Raw genomic sequence first — 18326 nt, forward strand, 5'->3', positions numbered from 1 at the left:
CCGCCGCGCCCCCCCAGCACGAGCACTCCGCACCTGCGGGACCGCGCGTGACCTCTGCCCGGGAGACGTTCCCCCTCCTTTCCCCCCGTGCTCTGCCGAAAGTGAGAGGCCGGTGAGCACGCCGGGCAGACCCCAACGCGGGAGGCGCAGGGAAAGCTGCGAAAACTCCGAGGGAAGAATCTCCGGGGGGAAATTTGCCGCCCCGTGAGGTGGCCGAGCCTGGGGGGGGGAGCGATCCTGCTCCAGAGGGGTACGAAGACAACCTCCCGATAGAGCTCCCACTAAGTGGAGGTGGCCCCAGTGCGGGCTGAGCCCGTCCCAGCGACAGCCGGAGCTGAACTGTGAGAGCGTCGTGGGCAGCGTGAAACCCGCCCAGGCTTCTCAGCGCTGCGGGACCCTCCCACGCCTGATCCGGACAAGAACGTGGCACCACCTCCTCCTCCTCCCTGGGTGCACCTGGATGCTGCCTCAACACAACCCCCTCGCTGGATGCTCGCTGCTCCACACCACATACAAAAACCAGAGCACTCCACCTGCACTTTTGGCTCCAGGGTGAATTTAGGGCTTCCCAGCACTCAGCTGTGGTGACGGGAAGCTTTAGGGTGGAAGGGCTGGAAGGGAGGGCAAGGCTGTAGGGTTGACAGGGTAGGGTGGTGGCAGCTTGGAGCTTACTCTTCAGCGGGGTGGTAGGAGGACTTTGCACTGAAGCAGCAGATGAGCAGCCCTATTTTCCAGCCCACCTGCAAGTCCATGGGCACACAGGTGTCATGGTATTCACAATCTCGTTGGCCCCTGCCAGCCGTGTGGCGCATTCTGAAATACACTCATCTTCAGTGCAGGTGTCCTGCGACCACCAGCTCAGCATCCTTCTTATTACCATTGATCCCAGCACAGGGATGGAATGCCAACAGACATCCTAATGGGTACAGGGAACCAGCATCTCAGCAAAGCACATTTTGGCAAGACTGTGACTGAAAATCTCAACATCTCATCACAGGTTTGAAACAGGACCTGCCATTTATCAGTCTTGACAAGTTGATTGACATTCTTAGAGCCTCAGTCAGAGCTGCAAGTGCATAAGAGAAGAACACCTTCAGTTCTTCACTTCATGTCCCCAAAATGCGGGCCTGTGTTTTGCATCTTCCTCATCCTGATCAAGCCCTTGTGGATCTCATCAGCATGAAGTGGCTCTCCTCACACCTTTCTAGCTGGTCTATGCAATGCTTGGATTGCGATGCTGACTGTCTTCCCCAGCACCCTGGAGCAGCTTAAGTGGAAGAGTGCAGCAGCGATCATCTTTTCTCCCACCAGCTCCAATGGAACAGTTTTACCATAGGAAAACTCAGAGTGACTTCAGTCCCTCCAGCCAGACTGCCTCCTTTCCAGCAAAGCCAGAGGCTTGCTTGTCTTTAAAAAAAAGAATCTCTAAATCAAGACAGTATTTCAGGTCGGATTATGACCTTCTCCACAGAGCCAAAAGTTTGAGCTGGAAAGAATTAGCTGGGCTCTGCAGAAAGGAGGCTGTAAAGGAGGAGATTTTATTGCCCTTGGTGCTGCATCCCACTGCCCCAGCTCTGTGTACCTCAGCAGTGGCAAAGGGGCAATTCACTAGCAGACAGAGGCAGCTGAAAGAAAGGCAGTGGGAAAGCAGAGCCCTGATGTGCAGGGTCTTCAGCATCTTCCTTAGGGTTTTCCCTGAGACCATCACCTGGGCAAGGCTAGCAGGAGGGGCCAGGAGTCAGCCTATGCCCTTGCCAAGGGGATTATCAACAGTGCTAATCATCCCTCCTCGCTGCCCCCAGGAAAGAAGCGTAATTCCTGCCTGTCACAGAAATGGATCCAACAGGAAGCTGTGAGATGAAACTCACTCAAATATTGAACTAGAAAAATTTTGCTCTATCTGCCTCTCAGTAAACAGTGACTAATTGCTCTGGCTGGAGCTGCTGTACCTTCAAGATTGGAAGGTGCAGATGGAGCAACGATAGTGAAGGCTCCTTACCTAATGCTGGCTGTACATTAATCACAAATGTTTGCTATGCAAATCTTGTCATACAAAGCAATTATTGCTGTTCCCATACTGACCTCATGTTTATTTATTACATGAGCTCTTTATTTGAACCTTGTCTGGTCTCTCTTTCCATATAAGCGTATTAACTTGTGGCTTCCAAAGGCACCCAGCTGAGAAATTGTGGATTTATTTGTGGCATGGAGGGATGGCACAAAACACGCTGACTGCAATGCAGAGCCGAAAGGTTCAGCTCTTACACCAGTGGCTCTTCATGCAAAATATTCTCACCCTGAGGTCTTTTGCTGGGATGAAGGACACTTTCAACAGCACAGGGCTGTGACTCCAGTCTTGCTCTGATGCAGCAGCATTAACCGATGGTTAATGGAGACTGTCAGCCTGAGGAGCCGCACAATAAAACCTGGCTTGGGCTTGTTTAGGGCCCATTTAGTAGAAGTAAAATTTTACACAGTCCTTCGTCCTTGGCTTTGCCATCTTTGCCTACCTCCAGGATGACAAGTTGCAAAAAGATTTAACTCTGCCACCAATTAAGTTGCAAATGTGTTGCTGAAAGGGGAGGCGTTTGGGTAGCTGGAGCAAGGGGCGTCTTTAAGCAGCAAATAATCTCTTGCCACAGGAGTTTTCTCCATGTGATTTAATGTTAAGCAACACTGGCATCCGGTGGGCAGAGGGCTTCCTCCCTGACAGCTCATGGCACCTCACTGCCTTGGCTTTGTCCTACAGTTTCTCAAGATGATCATTAAACACAATTTCTAAATTAATCTGTATTTAGGACTCTTGTTTTCCCCTTTCCTTCAGTTGGGCAATATATTAACTTTTTACAGTTTTCTTTTAAACAGGGTGGATTACACTCTGCTATATAAGCTGGAGGCTTCCGAAATCAGCTGTCCCTCCAAGCCGGCTGGTTTTGTTATACAGGGATCCTGCTTGCCTAATACTGCAGGCAAGTCTCCATCCCTCCCTTGAGGATGGTGGGAAGGGTCCTCATGGTGCTTGGTTCAAACCAGACCCTCCTGTCTCATCTCTCGTGGGCCCCCTCCACGTCCACAAATGCTATTGGTGCTCTTTTACCAGGGGAAAACTATGGAAAAGCCTCCACAGTCTGAATCAAATCAAATCCCTCTGGCACATCCCTCAGCCCTTCCTGCATCTCTTGCTGCTCTTCTGCTCTTACCACTGGCTTCAGCTTTTCCCAATGTAGTGTTGTTTTTTGATGCAATTAATATAACACTTCCCACTGCTTCCAAATCATTAATAAAGCCAGTAATTAACAGCACGCCTGATGATGAACCCAGCAATGACACACTGTGTACTTCCTCCTGACTGAATTGCCCCTCTCCAGCATCACCCTTTCCTTAGGATCTCAGCTGGCTTTCCATTCCCCTGACAGCTCACATGCCCATGTTGATTTGAAACATCCTTTCCCCTCTACATACTTCTCTTTTATGGTGCAGCTGTAGCTTTTGCTAATTGTTCCTGAAATTACTTTTCTTTCTTTTTCCTAAAGTAATATTTTTCTTGAGAGGCTGAATAAAAAGGGGCTATAAATGACTAATCATAATTAATAAAAATGAAGAAATAATTGGGCAATATCTTTAAATGTATATGCCTGGAGTCAAACTCCTAAATCCCTGTTTCAGTTAGAGTCCTGGGGTTTTTATTCTCCTGTGAAGGAGCAGAAGTTCCCATGACTGTCAGGGAATACTCTGAGTGATGGAATAACCCTCTGACAACCCCAGAAAGCTGAGGGCTGGGTGAATGTGCTCGACCACGCTGGCAGATCACAGCTTGCTGCTGCCCTCCTTTCCTCACTGACAGGAGGAGGAGCAGCCACACCAGAGCGAGCAGGGCTTTGGGGGCCTGGTAAACAACTTGATCCTCTTCAAAACAGCACCTTTAACCCATGGAGAGCCCCACTGCTTCCACAGGACTATTAGAAAAGGATTAGACATTTAAGGGCAAGACAGTTACATTAAAAAAAAACCTAGAAAAGCAGCAATAAAAAGCTTTTGTGGTTCAGAACATAAATCAGCCTTTTAACTGCTTCCCCCTTGCAGGGAGTGCAGCCGCAAACGTCTAACTCAGGCATTTTTATATCTAGTTGTGAAATATCTGAGGGAAAGCAGTGCCAGGGACTGGGCACAGAACTGTGTGCCTGAGTCAGCACTGCCCATCCAAGGATGCTGCAGCATCCTGGTGGCTTTGGGAGGAAGGCTGAGTGTGATGATGCAGGAGCAAGCGTGTGATCCCATTGTGCAGAGCAGGACTTGGATGTGCACAGAGACTGTTTTGATGGCTGCTTCATCCCTGTTCCCCTCTCCTGATGATGATTTACCACTGGTGTTCTTCCTTTGCAAGCATAGACCAGCTGTAACATAGGTCCACCACACATATCTAAACCCAAGCTCATTAGAAAGTCATGTTTTACAAAGTAGTAGCACAGTTTTCCTAAGCAAATGAGTGCCTGGCTAATGGCCTTCCAAGTAAAAACTGTGTTTGTGGTTTCCGTGGGATCAAGTGTGGTTTCCTCCTCCTCCCCTCCCCAAACTCTTTGGTTGCATTCCCAGTCACTGATGAGCTTTTGATTTGCAGAAAATACTGCATTTTTCAGCCACAAACATGCTTTCCAAATCCCTGGATTTGCCTGTGCCTGGGATGGTGCAGAGGCAAGAGGGCTGGAGAAGCTGCAACAGAGCAGAGCAAAAAATGCCATGTAGGTCTAAACCCCAGCACAGGCAGTTTGAGAGCTGTCACACAGAACAGGTTGGAATCCTATACGTAGGGCATTCAATCAGTGCATCCCTTTCTCTCCACTGCTTCTTGCAATGTCAAATGGGACAGAGCTGGCCAGGCTGGAATATGTATAACCAGCTCCAGGTCCCTCTGGCTCACTGGGCTAGAGAAGGATATATAAAGCACAGTAGTAAATTGTTTCACTGAAAGAGCGGGAGAACTTGTGCCTTGCACAGCAGCATCTTATGTCATTTAACAAAGCAAGCATGTGTCAGCTGTGGTGACAGAGATTCTCCTTGTCAGCCGTGCCGAATGAGAAGCCCTGGTCCATTAGGCAACACATGCCAGAGTGCACGGAGCTGGGAGCAGCCACCTCTGCACAGAGTGCATCAGCAAACAGTTGCAAGCAGCTCTGAAACAAATACAAACCCTTTGTGTGACAGAAATACTCACTTGGGTATCCTCTTGTCTACCAGCACAGCCTCACTTAAGCATGATGAGCAGCCAAAACCTCAAGCAAGAAGAAAGCTTGTGCAAGGTGACTTCTTACCTCCAGACAGCAGGAAATGCCAACTAGCTCACCTCAAATTGATGTCAAGACAATTATGGAAGTTTCTTTATAGGTGCAGGGTTATCCCTTCACACATGGAGAAACAGGACAAAAAATACAGGATCTATATGGACACACCCAAGTGAGCAGCTCTTTGGAAATACTTCATGGGTAACTGTGAAGAACATCTGCAGGAAGAAAAAGAGTGGCACAGATGCATCCCCACCTCCTGCAAAGATGCTCTGCCGCTTGGCTGAGATGCCCCTCTCTACATTAGAGAAGTGGGACCCACAATGGGAGCAGTGTGGAGCTCAGCTGTGTTTGCAGGACTTGAGAGATGATATCATAACCCCAGAGGCAAAGCAGACTCGAGCTCCAGGCTGGTGGAGAGATGTGAGCTCAGCCATTCATCCACGACAGTTAATCCTTGCATCAACAGTGGGCTCATTGTAGGGTGGTGCAATGCACTAGTTTGTCTTTTTTTGTGTGTGTTTTTTTCAGAATTATTGTTTGAGGAGTAACAAAAATTCCCCCGAGCACAAAGACTTCTCTGGGAACCTGAAAGAGACAAAATTTCAGCAGAACCCAATACAACATAGACTTCATAACTGTATTTTCTGAAACTAAAGACTGATCTAAAGAAAAGATTTTAGTCTGTACTTGGTTTTTAGCAAAAGGATTTAAATACACACTCAGTTTAAGAAGGCCTAAAACAGGTCTATGAGGTCCACTCTGAATTAGGGCATCATATTTTGGTCCTTCTGTATATATCAAGCTCCTTCGTGACTTGCTTTTCCAAGGGCCTCACATTTCATAGAATCACAGAATAATTTGGGTTGGATTTAAAGGTCCCTTCAATTCCCCTGCAATAAGCAGGGACATCTTCAATTAGATCAGGTTGTTCAAAACCTCATCCAACCTCACCTTGAATGTTTCCAGGGATGGGACATCCACCACCTCTCTGGGCAACCTGTGCCAGTGTCTCACCACCCTCATTCAATCCAGTAGAAGATACAGTGCTTTTTTCCCCTCATCCATTTGCAAAATCACAGAATCATAGAATCAATTGGGTTGGAAAAGACCTGCAAGATCATCAAGTCCAACCCTTGGTCCAACTCCAGTCCCTTTACCAGATCATGGCACTCAGTGCCACATCCAATCTCAGTTTACAAACCTCCAGGAATGGTGAATCCACCCCCTCCCTGGGCAGCCCATTCCAATGTTTTTGTTTTCCTCCCACTAGAATCATATATGACATCTAAATACAGCATCCTCTTGCTGGACCTCTCTCACTCATCCTTCTTTCCAGCTTTCCCCATTCTTCATCATGATCCTGGTGGTGTGTCTTCCATCTGCAGCCAAACTCCTCTCAGCTCGATGACTTCCTGCCGTATTTCATGTCTTTATTCTTTATAAAAATAAGAGCCTCCTTCCAACTGGTGTTGAGCAGAGTGTAGTCAGGACAATATAGAGTTCATCCACTTGATACCAGAAGAGTTCATGCTTCTTTCTTCTCATAGGTGGTGAATCATAATTCAGTCTGGTCCTCATAGATCACTTCTCAAACCATACAAGGACATCAGCATACTAATAATATTTGTATTTGCTTATGGATGACTCAGTTTTGCAAGATGAAAAAAGGTGATATGAGGCCTGGTTCAATTATTTCACAAGCCCAGTGTTAAAGACTGACAATAATGGGGCTGGGATTCCTACTCTGGGGTCAAAGTATTCCACTGTTTTCAACTTGTTCAGGGTTACATCTGACAAATTTTAAGGGGAACTAAAGGATAACCACCCATTCTCCAAAGCACATTTAAAGTTCTGAGTCATGATTATTTTTGAAGCAGTTTCTGAAGCCTTTTTTACATAGTTTTCCTATGAAAGATTCATTTATACAGCACAAAAATGTGTCTATAAATAATAGACCCTCCACCTCACCTGCCTCTTTATATTTCTATAGGCAAGGCAAGTTCTACTTATAACAAAATAGAGAAAATTAATGCCACTACTTTATCAGCACACATCCCTGGTCTGGCACAATTTGCTGGATGGTCCCATTTGCCTGATAATTCATTGTTTCTATAGCAATTCCAACGAGAAGAGTTTCCCATTGTGCTTGAGGAAAAGGGCACTCCCAGGACCACAGTAGCTTTATTAGCTCCAAGTACCTTACAAATAGAGCCTGGTTATCAAAATCAGTTTCCAACAGTCACTGTTATTTCAAGCTTTGCCATTAACGTGCCCAGGATGAGCTTGCAGGGGACCAGCCCATTTGCTTATAAGCTCATGCTGAGTTGATTTGTAGGAACAACTGCACCAGTCAGATCCTTTCATGTTGTTCTTCCCGAGTTAAATAGTTCTATCGATTCTTAACTTTCTGTATAGCTGTAGGAGTCATGAAGCTGTGGATGTGAGTGGAAGCACTCAATTTAGCAAACTGCACCAAAGACAATTTAGAACCCAACTTATTACAAATTTAGGGATTGAAATCACTTGCCCTCATTCAAGTGGCAAAAGCAGAGGCGATGGGGCTGTGCCACTGATGCCGAGGTGGTACCTGGGGGTCTGGGCACTGCTTGGCAGGGGGTTCACATGTGGGTGCTTTGCCCTGCAGGACACCCCCACCTGTCTCACCACCAGAGCCCACCGGGCCCCATGGCACAAAGCTGAGCAGGATTTCAGGGTGCTGCTGCCAAGGCAAGAGCCAAACTTTCACTGGCAGGCCAGGGGCAGGCAGCAGGCCAGGGGGAAGCCTTGTCTGCAGGCAGCCATGCAAAACCTCTGCCTGAATTTTCCTTTTTTCCCCCCCTTTTTTCTTGGAATCCAGCCATTTGCAAGGTGAACGATCTCTTCTTGCACTACTATTTCTTTATTTTTGTTTTTAAGAGCATGCACTAGAAAAATAAACTTTCAGCAAGTACGGGGTACTGTATAAAACCTATTTAATTTTTTAATTGATTTTCATATTTATTTTTAACCTCTTACTGCTTTTCTGGATATTTGGCAATCAGAAAAAAAAAAAAAGAGTGTATTTCAAATTATGGCACAGGTCTCAACACCCTGAAAACTCTGAACAAGAGAAGAGACTGGGCATGAACCATCAGAGGAATTAATTCTGCTGCTGCTTGAACCTTATTCCATGTGCAGAGAGTCTGGCATATTCCTCATAAATATGTCACTTGATAGCTCTTATCACTGAAAAAAAGGGCAAAGGAAGGCATAGGAGAAATCACAGCACCTCCACATTTTTCCAAAACTTCCCAACTCATAGAAGTGCTTGCAGAAGAAAATTTAAGATTCTGTTTTATTTAATCCCCCCCATTCCAGTTTTTTTTTCTCTATAGTTTAGAAATTTATTTCAACTTCTATGGTATCTCAATAGACTAAAACTGATCCAAATTCAGAAATTGTCCCTTTTTCAGGTAAAAATAACAATGTTGTTTTCGGAAGATCCCCCAAGGTAAAAACATTCCACTCCCAAACTGCCTGTCCTGACTTGAAGTAACTCTCATAGGAAAGGAAAACTCTTGTTTTCCAACCCACCAAGCCTTCCAGTTCTCCCATACTGCTGTCAAATTCCTAATCACAGAATCAGAATAATTTGGGTTGAAAGTATCCTGAAAGACCATCCCATTCCAGCCCCCTGCCATGGGCAGGGACACCTTCCAAGAGACCAGGTTGCCCAAAGCCCCATCCAACCAGGCCTAGTTTGATTGTGCAAGAGGTGATTTGAGTCCAGATCCTGTCTCACTGTCCATGACACAAACACCTGACCACTTACTGACTTCAGCACAGTTTTTCAGAGCTTTTCTAATTTCAGTAGTTCTCCTCTTCTGCTATAAAAACGTGCCACAAGGTATATCTGTCCCAACAAGCAGGAATGATTGCAAGCTTCCCTCCTAATGTTTGAATTAAGACTTAATGAAGACTCAGAATTTAAGATTAAATGTTCAGCTCCTGGCTAATTATGTTTGTAAGGTTCAGTTTGCTTGGCAAGCATTGGAGTTAAAAAAACAAACCAAAACAAGCCCCAAACAATACTTAGACATTCAAGATCACAGCAAATTCTTCCTCAAAATGGCACAAGAAATACTCACAGAGCTCTGGTGCACATTTTCAGCTGGAATCCTTTTATTTTAAAATCATCCAATTTCCTGAAAAAAAACCCAAACAACAAAACAAAACTAAAAAGCAAGTTCATGACCTTGTGATTTAAAAAGAGTGAAATATCTCAAATATTTCTGCTTGTCTATTCTGGCTGCTCAGTGTGCATTATATGAATATGGCTATGCTTCTATTCCACACCTCTGCATGGGTGAAGATCTGAAGTAGAGATCCCCTTTGCAGCTGCTATATATCACTTTTCAAGAAGTGCATTTAAAGAATTTCATTAAGCTGCTGTTTACCTTCCACTTAGGTCTTTCATTACAATTCCAGCCTTAGGTTGGATCAAGTTTTCACTTTTATAATATTTTTCCTCTCTGTAGCAAAGCTTTGTAAACAACCTGCTTATGTATGACTATGAATGTGATGGACAAGCAAGGGAATATCTTGTGGTATTAAGAAAAAAATTGCTGTGATTACTGCCTTATACAATGCACTTGATAAATTTGAATCATCTAAATTTTTATTGCAGCAGTCTTTAAAATAAAGAGCTCCAATTTCCTTTTTTTTTTTTAATTTTAAATAATGCACCAAAATTTTAATAAACAATTTAGTCTGAACCACAGGGAGAAATGAAAGGCTGTTCCATGTAGTGACTCACTGGATTATTGAAAACAACTATGTGGCTGCAACTGCTTTGACTTCCCAATATATCTTTTCCCTCTGTTTTTAATAACAGGATCACTGTAGAGCTTTGATGAAAAATGAAATTCCTTCTTTTCCAATGGATAGAAATATGTAGATAGATTGGAGAAATGCATCTAAGAGCAGACCTTTAACATACCTAAAGCCTACCAGGCACAGACTTTTACATGCATGAATTGTAGAAATCTCTCTGCCCATCTTAATTCTTGTGATTTATCCTCTCATGTGCTTTTTCCCTTCTGTGTATCAGATGATCAATTTTTCCTCTTTTGTTATGAATAAGCCTACCTCAGAAATTAAACACAAGGCTTTAATATCTGGGGGACTGTTGCCACCACTGCTTATAAAAGAGATGGGAATTGAAAGGCTCTTCTGTTGTGGGACATTAAATAGATTACGCCTCTCACTACACCAAAAAGTGCAGTTGTCAACATTAAACTGACTTGTTAATAGCCAGTAGCTTTTTATTTCTTTTCCTTTATAAGGGTATCTGCAGTTAACCACAAGGAAAAAAAAAACAAACAACAAAACCGGTGCCAGGAAGGGTTTCCTTCTTTACTGGTGGCCCCTCCCAGGTGGATGCTCCAAGCCTCTTGTTTCACTATGTGAATGCAGAATTGTGGCTGTCTTAACCCATCTCCAGTAGCATTGCTGACACTACTTGATGTTTAAATAAATGAATGATTTGCTGTGGGATTCAGGAGATTGTGTGTTTTGGTAGTGCTTGACACACTGACAAGCAAGTGAAAAATGTTGTCCTGTAAACACAGATGTCTCTGTTGATATATTTGTTGTAGAAAGGTATTAAGGCACTGTAAACCCCAGGGTACCCCCAAAAAGATGTATTTCAATAAAAACAGAGAGCCATTAAACTTGTCCATCCTCTCTTCACAGGCTCTGGTGTAAAGAGAAATGCTACAGATGCACTTCTGTTGATCTCCGTGCTTGACAAAGCACATGGAGCAAGAAGCATTTCTGACACCACAATGTTTCTTTTAACTACCCTGGAAAACCTGCCAAGGGCTGAGTCCCTCTTCCTCTGAAATGCCAGTTTATCATCACTGATACAGATAGATAAGCAAATATTCCCTCCATCATGTTTTGGAGTGGACTTCTTTGTTTTCCACTATGCAGAACAGGTGAATCACTTTCTTCTTAAATATTTACTAGCCTTAATAAAGACCAAAGCAACCAAGTGACCAGGTAAAACAAATAGCACCTGCCAGCCAGTTGGACTGCTGGAAAACTCAGTGCTGGAAGGGGCTTTTTTCCAGAACAGCTTCTTGATCTTCACACAGCTTCATGTTAGTCTTCCTGATGACCTCTCAGTGCTGAGCCCTCTCACAGGAGCAAAGCTTGGTGTAAGGAAATGTTACAAATGTCACTACCTTTGTGGATGAATTCTCTCCAACAACACAGGGCTGCTGCTGGTTGGTTTTCTGGAATCTCCTCCTGTTGTGGGTGCAAAGGGAGTGAGGTCTGCAATGCATCAATCAGCTCAGAAGCAGGATTCAGTTCCAGAGAAAATCCTTATCCTCTCAAAACCTTAACCTAAAGGAACAACAGGCAGGTGCAAAAATTATCATATGTTGGTCATTCAGTTTGCTTAGCCTAACAAACAGCACAGAAAGTGTGGTCCTCAGCAGGGTATGCTTTAGATATTGTTCAGATAATGTTCCAGCATTGCTGGGGCTGTTTAGTCCTTCAGATTTTTGAGATATTGAGGAAAGCATCCACAACACAGACAACTACAGTGAAATAAGAGGTTGGCTTGAACACCAAGGACCCACTTAGACTGTGTGAGCACAGAGAGATGATCATACTGTCAGCCTTGGCAAGACCTGTCCTCCCACCCCACTTGGTAAGTATCCCTTCAATACCTGTAAGGGGTAGAGCTGGTCCTTCAAAACTGTCTTTCCCATCCACTCCTATTTTTGTCATATGGAGTAGGAATCAAAAATGAGCCAGTGGCTTTGCTACGGTAGCACAAGAAAAATCATACTCTCCTTGTTGACCTGGTGAAAGAAAGGTGAAGTACCTGAATTTCTGTTTTCCCATCTCCAGATGCCATTTATACCGATAGGTAAATTTTCACAGAACAAGGATAATTATCTGCAAGTGCTCTGCTGTAGTGTGAATTCCTTTGTCCAAGAGCAGCAGATAAAGGTGAAGGCAGCTCACTATCACAGGCACTCACGTGCAAGAGTTTTTACCTACAGAAAGCTTCGGGTTCCAGGAAATGAAAGGAAAACAAGATAATTTGCAACCACATAGCAATTTAAAATGAGGTAAAACAAAGCAGGGTAGGGAAAGGGGCAGCTTTGCACTGCACAAAGCAAAATAACCTGGCACGTTTTCACCAGTTTTAGTTGGTGTGACAAATGTGGCTTTTTGGTCTTTTAAACCAGGGAAAACCTGTGGTGTAACCCCTCTCCAGGGCTTGATGGCCAGAGGGTCACCTCAGCAGGCACACAGCAGAGGTGGCTGTGGTTCTGAGGTTTGGCTGGCAGACAGCTCAGGAACACGTGGGATGTGGTGGGGCATCACAGAGGTGTTGGCTGGGCCACCTGTGAGCCAGTGATTCCAGGGATGTTTAGCTGAAAAAGAGTCACCCTCAAGGCTTTCGGGTGCTCCAGAAACACTGCTGGAGGGTCTGGCACTCCCTCAAAAGGGAGAAATGAGGGGGGAAGAGAGAGAAAGGAAGAGGGGGAAAAATAGAAAGAAAAGAAAAGGAGAAAGACAAGAGGGAAAGGAAAGACTATTATAACTAATCCGTGTTGCAAAGTACCAAGGCTTGACACCCCAAAACACGGTGAAGGTGGTCCCGGAGCCCGCTGGGGCTCGGTGCCGCTCCCGCAGTACGACACTGCCCTCTCACGGCTGCTCTACTGCCAAAATCTAACGTTTACGGGGCCACAAAGGCAACCCCGGCCTAAAAATCAGTTCCCCTCCTCGTTAGCTCTAGAAGTGCTGTGGGGTGGACCATGATTTCTATGGAAGCAGAGCACTGCGGGAATCCAGCTGCTCACATCCCTCACCTACTCCCCGCCTGGAGGTGGGATGGGTGGGATTGATTCCTGCCCCATAGGGACTCATCACCTCATATAGAGGGGCATGGAACCAAAGAGGGAGCCGATTATCCACCCTGGCATGGTCCTACATCCAGCTTCCATGCTGAGCTGACCAGTGCCACCTTCAGCCCAGGTTTACACCCATAAGAAAAACCCAGAAGAGCCTATCACCACATTCCACTGACAAGCACTCTCCTTGCTTTGACTTTGTCATGGAAACTGAAAAGAGACTGTGTTCATCCTCAACATGGAAAAATTTCCTTGGTAGCACCAAGTCAGCACTAGTGCCAGGTAAAGCAGGCATTTGTCCAGAAAATATGTCCTCAATGGATGACAAGGCAGCAAGGATTTGCTGCTGCAGGTACTTGGGAAAGCTGGGCCGGGTGATGCCCCAGGCACCTGGAGGATGGCTCAGGATGTGTGGGCAGCACACACAGCTGGGGTGGAGGGATATAAAGTAGCGTAAGACGCTACTAAAATTGTACCATATATCTACTTCTGTTGCACAACTCAGGCTCTTGAGCTGGAAATAAAACAAGCAGGTACAAGTGCAAGCTCCACTTGGATGCTGCCAGCCTAACAGCTACCCCCCACTAGTGTTTCAGTCTCTCCAACTCCAATTTTTTCCTGATCTGCAGCTCACAGAAATACTTTGGCCCTCAACTTTTCCCTTCCTCTTGCAGACCTGTGGCCTCCAGCCTTATGTTCCTCTCCTCCTCACTGCTCCACAATGACTCCAGCTGGATGGTGTTTAAGCCATGGTCTCAACAGAGCATCACCAGGAAGCTGAGGACCAAGGCCTGCCAAAGCAGGAAAAATACCTGGTTTGCTGAGAGACTGAGGCTGGACTTTTCTCTGATAAGTAAATAAATGGCAAGTGAAGAAGTGAAAACATGCACCACGCAGTTTGGTTCAGCATTTGCTTCAATAACACTGTGCAATGCACTGGCAATGGCAAGTAAGTAGATTATGGACTAAACAATTTGCAATAGATAGTCCATTACTGAATACATACTTCTCAAATTAATCACTGACACAGGCTAATGATGTAGTCTCAAGCCAAGAGGCTTGAAACAGTTTCACAGAGGAAACCAATCTTGATCTCTGCTGGTTGCAGAGTCCTTCTGCTCTTGTTTTGTCAGAAAAAAAAACTATTTTCTAGGTGCAATTATTCAGTGGCTGGGCTTAACCCAATGCTCTGAAGGATGGAGGTAAAGTAATTGACTATATTCATCTTAGTATTTCTTTTGCATGCTCTGAGATTATAAATACAAGATAAAATACTGTTACAGGAGGCCAATATTTAAAAAGGTATCCATCATGGGGGCAGGACTTTAAGCAAATGGGAATGCTCCACAGAGTAGAACTGTTGGGGAGCCCCAGATAAGATGCCAGCTCAGGTAGAACAAGGTTAACAGTAGATGATTTCATAATGTCTAGCAAAACGTGCAACATCCCTGACTATCAATGTCATTCATAGCATTGCAGGGTTTTCCCCTCTCCTGGGGGCTGGAAAAAAACTGGCCCTGATCCATCTTGCCACCCTATTCTCCCCACCACAGACTGATCCAGAGCCCATAGGTCCTGCTAATGAGAAGGCTCACAAATCCAGTGGGAATATGGACAGTAGCTGCAGGCTGGGCTGCAGCTAACCTGGAGTGAGCCTGTACTGCAAGACTCCAGAGGACTTGGTTTTGGGCACCAAATTACCTTTTTGCCATCAAGAATGGAGGTTTAAAGAGCAGCAATCCCAAGGGACGGTTTGTCTCCTGACCCCCAGTGACACACAGGCACTGCAGCCCCCTCAGATGAGCACCCCTTCATTAGTCACACTGTCCCAGATCATCTCTCAGCCTGAATTCAGCTGCCTGCCCTGCTGCTTACCTTCTGGGTTCGATATTGCCCTTTGCCTCCTGCACAAACACAGCCAGGCAAGGTTTCTGTCTCGTGGTTCTCAGACTAATTCCAGAGTGATGAGGGGTCACATCCCATGTGATGGTTCGGGACACAGCGCCAGCCCTGAGCTCCACCTGGACCAGCAGAACAAATGTCAGCACAGAGCCATAAGGCCAGCGAGGAAGTCAAACATTCAAAGGGGCAGGAGAAAGTCTGCAGGTGCAGTATTTGCATTCATTGCAGGCACCATCTGTCCCTCTATGTAGTGTTGAATCGAACCTGAAGAAAAAAAGATAAAATTGCCAGTTTTGGAGAAAACTGCAGATCTCTAAAACAGCTTTGGATCAGAAAAGGAGGGTTCTACAAACCACAAGGACTTTTGCCCAGCAACATCTGAGCTGCTCTCACCTAGCATTGGGAGCCAGGGCACCCATCCCTGGGGCAGCAGGGGAACAGTCTGGGGTAGATGGCAATGCTGGACTTTCCCACATGCAGGGGAAATTTGCCACATCCCTGAGAGATTTCCCACTGGCAAAGGAAGGGTTATAAATTCTTTGGATGTACAAAAAGGGATTACAGCGTCCAATTCCTGCATATAATGTAAGTAGTTCTTCAAGTTACACTTGTCACCTACTCTTTGTAAAATATCCAGTGTCTTCTTTTTCCTATTGCTCCATTAAAAACTCATAAAAAGCTTCAAGGCATTTCTAAAGCAAGAGATACCAGACCACGCTGTCTCACTGACACCAATCAAGTGTTATACTCCAAGGTTTCCACGGCAGCTTCTCTCCTGGCAGACAAATCTCAGTCTTCAGTCAACCCAGGGAAAGGTCAGCCAAGCCATCAAACATTTCAAAGCACAATTAAGACCCTAAATGAGCGAAGTTAAAGTTTAATGCTGAAACTTCACTGCCAGTTGATGCTCACCAATTACAAGGGTCACTTGAAATACCATCAGCAGAACCGCTGTGTGTCAGAAACCTGTCTGGTGATGGGCATTAGCAAATTTTTTGGCAAGGGAAATAACCTTGCTAAAATATGACTGCTGCTTCTAGAAGAAAATTAAAAAAAAAAAAAGGCAATTGAGTCTGAAGAACTTTAGGTTGACATGTTTGGATGCCCTTAAAACAATCCAGTTCCCACACAGGTGTAGTTGTCCAGGAGAGGTCTGGAATTAACTCTCCATCCCAAGAATACAGCATGTAAGGATAAATCAGGCCTGTCTTAGTTTAGAAGAAACTAAGATATTTATATGGACCAGGAAAAGAGGACCTTCCCCCAAATCCCCAATCACCACTTCTTTGAAATTTAGGAGTCAGAAAATTTTACAGAAAATCAGAAAAATTTACGAAAAGAGAAGATAACGGTTCTTAACTACAAATACATGTATATATATATATATATATATATATATATATATATATATATATATATATATATATATATATATATATATATATATGTGTAAGCAAAACTAGGACAGAACAAACAACTACACTGTACCTCCAAAGAAAAGAACAACCCCTTTCCATGAGACTGAATTTTTGTCCTTGGTGCAATTATATTCAGAGACAGCAGGGGACGCTGCGGCGCCTCGGCTGGCAGCGAAGTCCTCCAGTAGGACAAAGACGAAAGGATGGCGTGGGGTATTGGCTCCTCTGAATGACTCCCGTGGTAACAGCAGTCACACGGGGCAGGACGGAATTGTTCTCAGGGCAGAGTAGGGTCGCTCTCACTCTCCTTGTCCCTTTGTCCAAAGAAGGGGGCGCTGGGAGCTGAGGGCGAGTGGGATAGTGGTTCTCAGCAACCCCTTGCAGCTGACAATTGGTCCACGGCAAATCCAAGAGGTTCCCTTTCTCTCTCCAAAGCCCAGGGGTGAGCAGAGAAGTCTGAGGGGGAAAGTAGGAAGAACCAAGCTAGGAAAAGGATTGCTCACCAGCTCGGCAAACTGGCTTGCAGTCCCTGCAGCTACCGGAAAATGAAGTGCCAAACCAGCCCTCTGTTCCTCACCTCCAGCCCACCACTGAGCTGGAACCCAGAATCATCAAGCAGTCCTTTGGTCGTGGCACTTCAACCCCCCAAACCTTTGTGTTTGGAAGGAGAGAAAAATTTCTTCCTAACCCCCACCCCACTTTTGTTTGAACCTTTAACAAGACCCAAAGGGAAATAAAAGGCCATAAAATGGTCTTATTCAAAAACATCAAATAATTTCTAATAAAGCTGAAATTTCATGCAGATAATCCTATTTCCTTACCTTATGAATTCTTCAGTGCAGCATACTATAACCAAGGTTTAAACACAAAGAGGCACTAAATTAAAGAAAGTTCAAGTGAAGCATTTCAACCCCAGAATGAACAGGTTAACAAATAAAGATTTAATATATGACATTATTCTGCCCCGTGCTGATTACAGCTGGCATGGACGTTACATCCACATTCCTTCATTGTGTTTCATTTGAACAAAGCCCATCTCTTCCAACAGCAAAATGTTTCCTGGGAAACTCTCTTCGCTGCCATCCTACCTATGTCTGGCTTGGCTTTATTCCAGAGGAATGACACTGAATATTGTGGTATGAGGAAGGGTGGAAAAGTAAAAGGTGAAGCAAGACTTTAAACTAGGGACTATCAGTTCAGTAAAGGAAGGAGAAACCCAACTTCAGGCTTTTTCTTTCCTGTCTAAAGAAGCAGAATAGGGAAAGTCACTGGCAACTATGCAAAAAAAAAAAACCACTTTCTAAAGAACCAACAGTGAAGGCAAAAATGAGATGTGAGATTTATTGACTCTGTGCCTATGGATAGAAAATGGGTAAAATGCCATTGAAGACAACTGAGTTTTGCCCCTTTGTGGGAAGACAGAAATCTGGCTAATTTATTTCTTCTTCTCACATATGTATTTAAAAATTATAACTCTCAGCTCAAATGCCACCTTGACACTTTAGATATCTAGTTTCATTATATTCATCATCATTTTTGGTGTAGGTTATGAATGTATAATCTAAGTCATAACAAAGGTTTCTCCATGGTAGTAAGAGGTGACATTATGAGACATTACACGGCAGTTTATAATGCCAGTGGAATAATTTTACAGCAAGGGTTACAATGAAATTCTTGATAGAGAAAGATGTTATGGGAAGTAATTACTTCCCTCCCTCCACTAGCTATTAAACTTTAATAACTCATATATGATTTCAGGTTTCCTAAAAGACAGACTGCCATAGAAAGCTTTTGCAATTCCTACA

This window comes from Pithys albifrons, chromosome 8, assembly GCF_047495875.1.
Source record: "Pithys albifrons albifrons isolate INPA30051 chromosome 8, PitAlb_v1, whole genome shotgun sequence".
Taxonomy (NCBI): domain Eukaryota; kingdom Metazoa; phylum Chordata; class Aves; order Passeriformes; family Thamnophilidae; genus Pithys; species Pithys albifrons.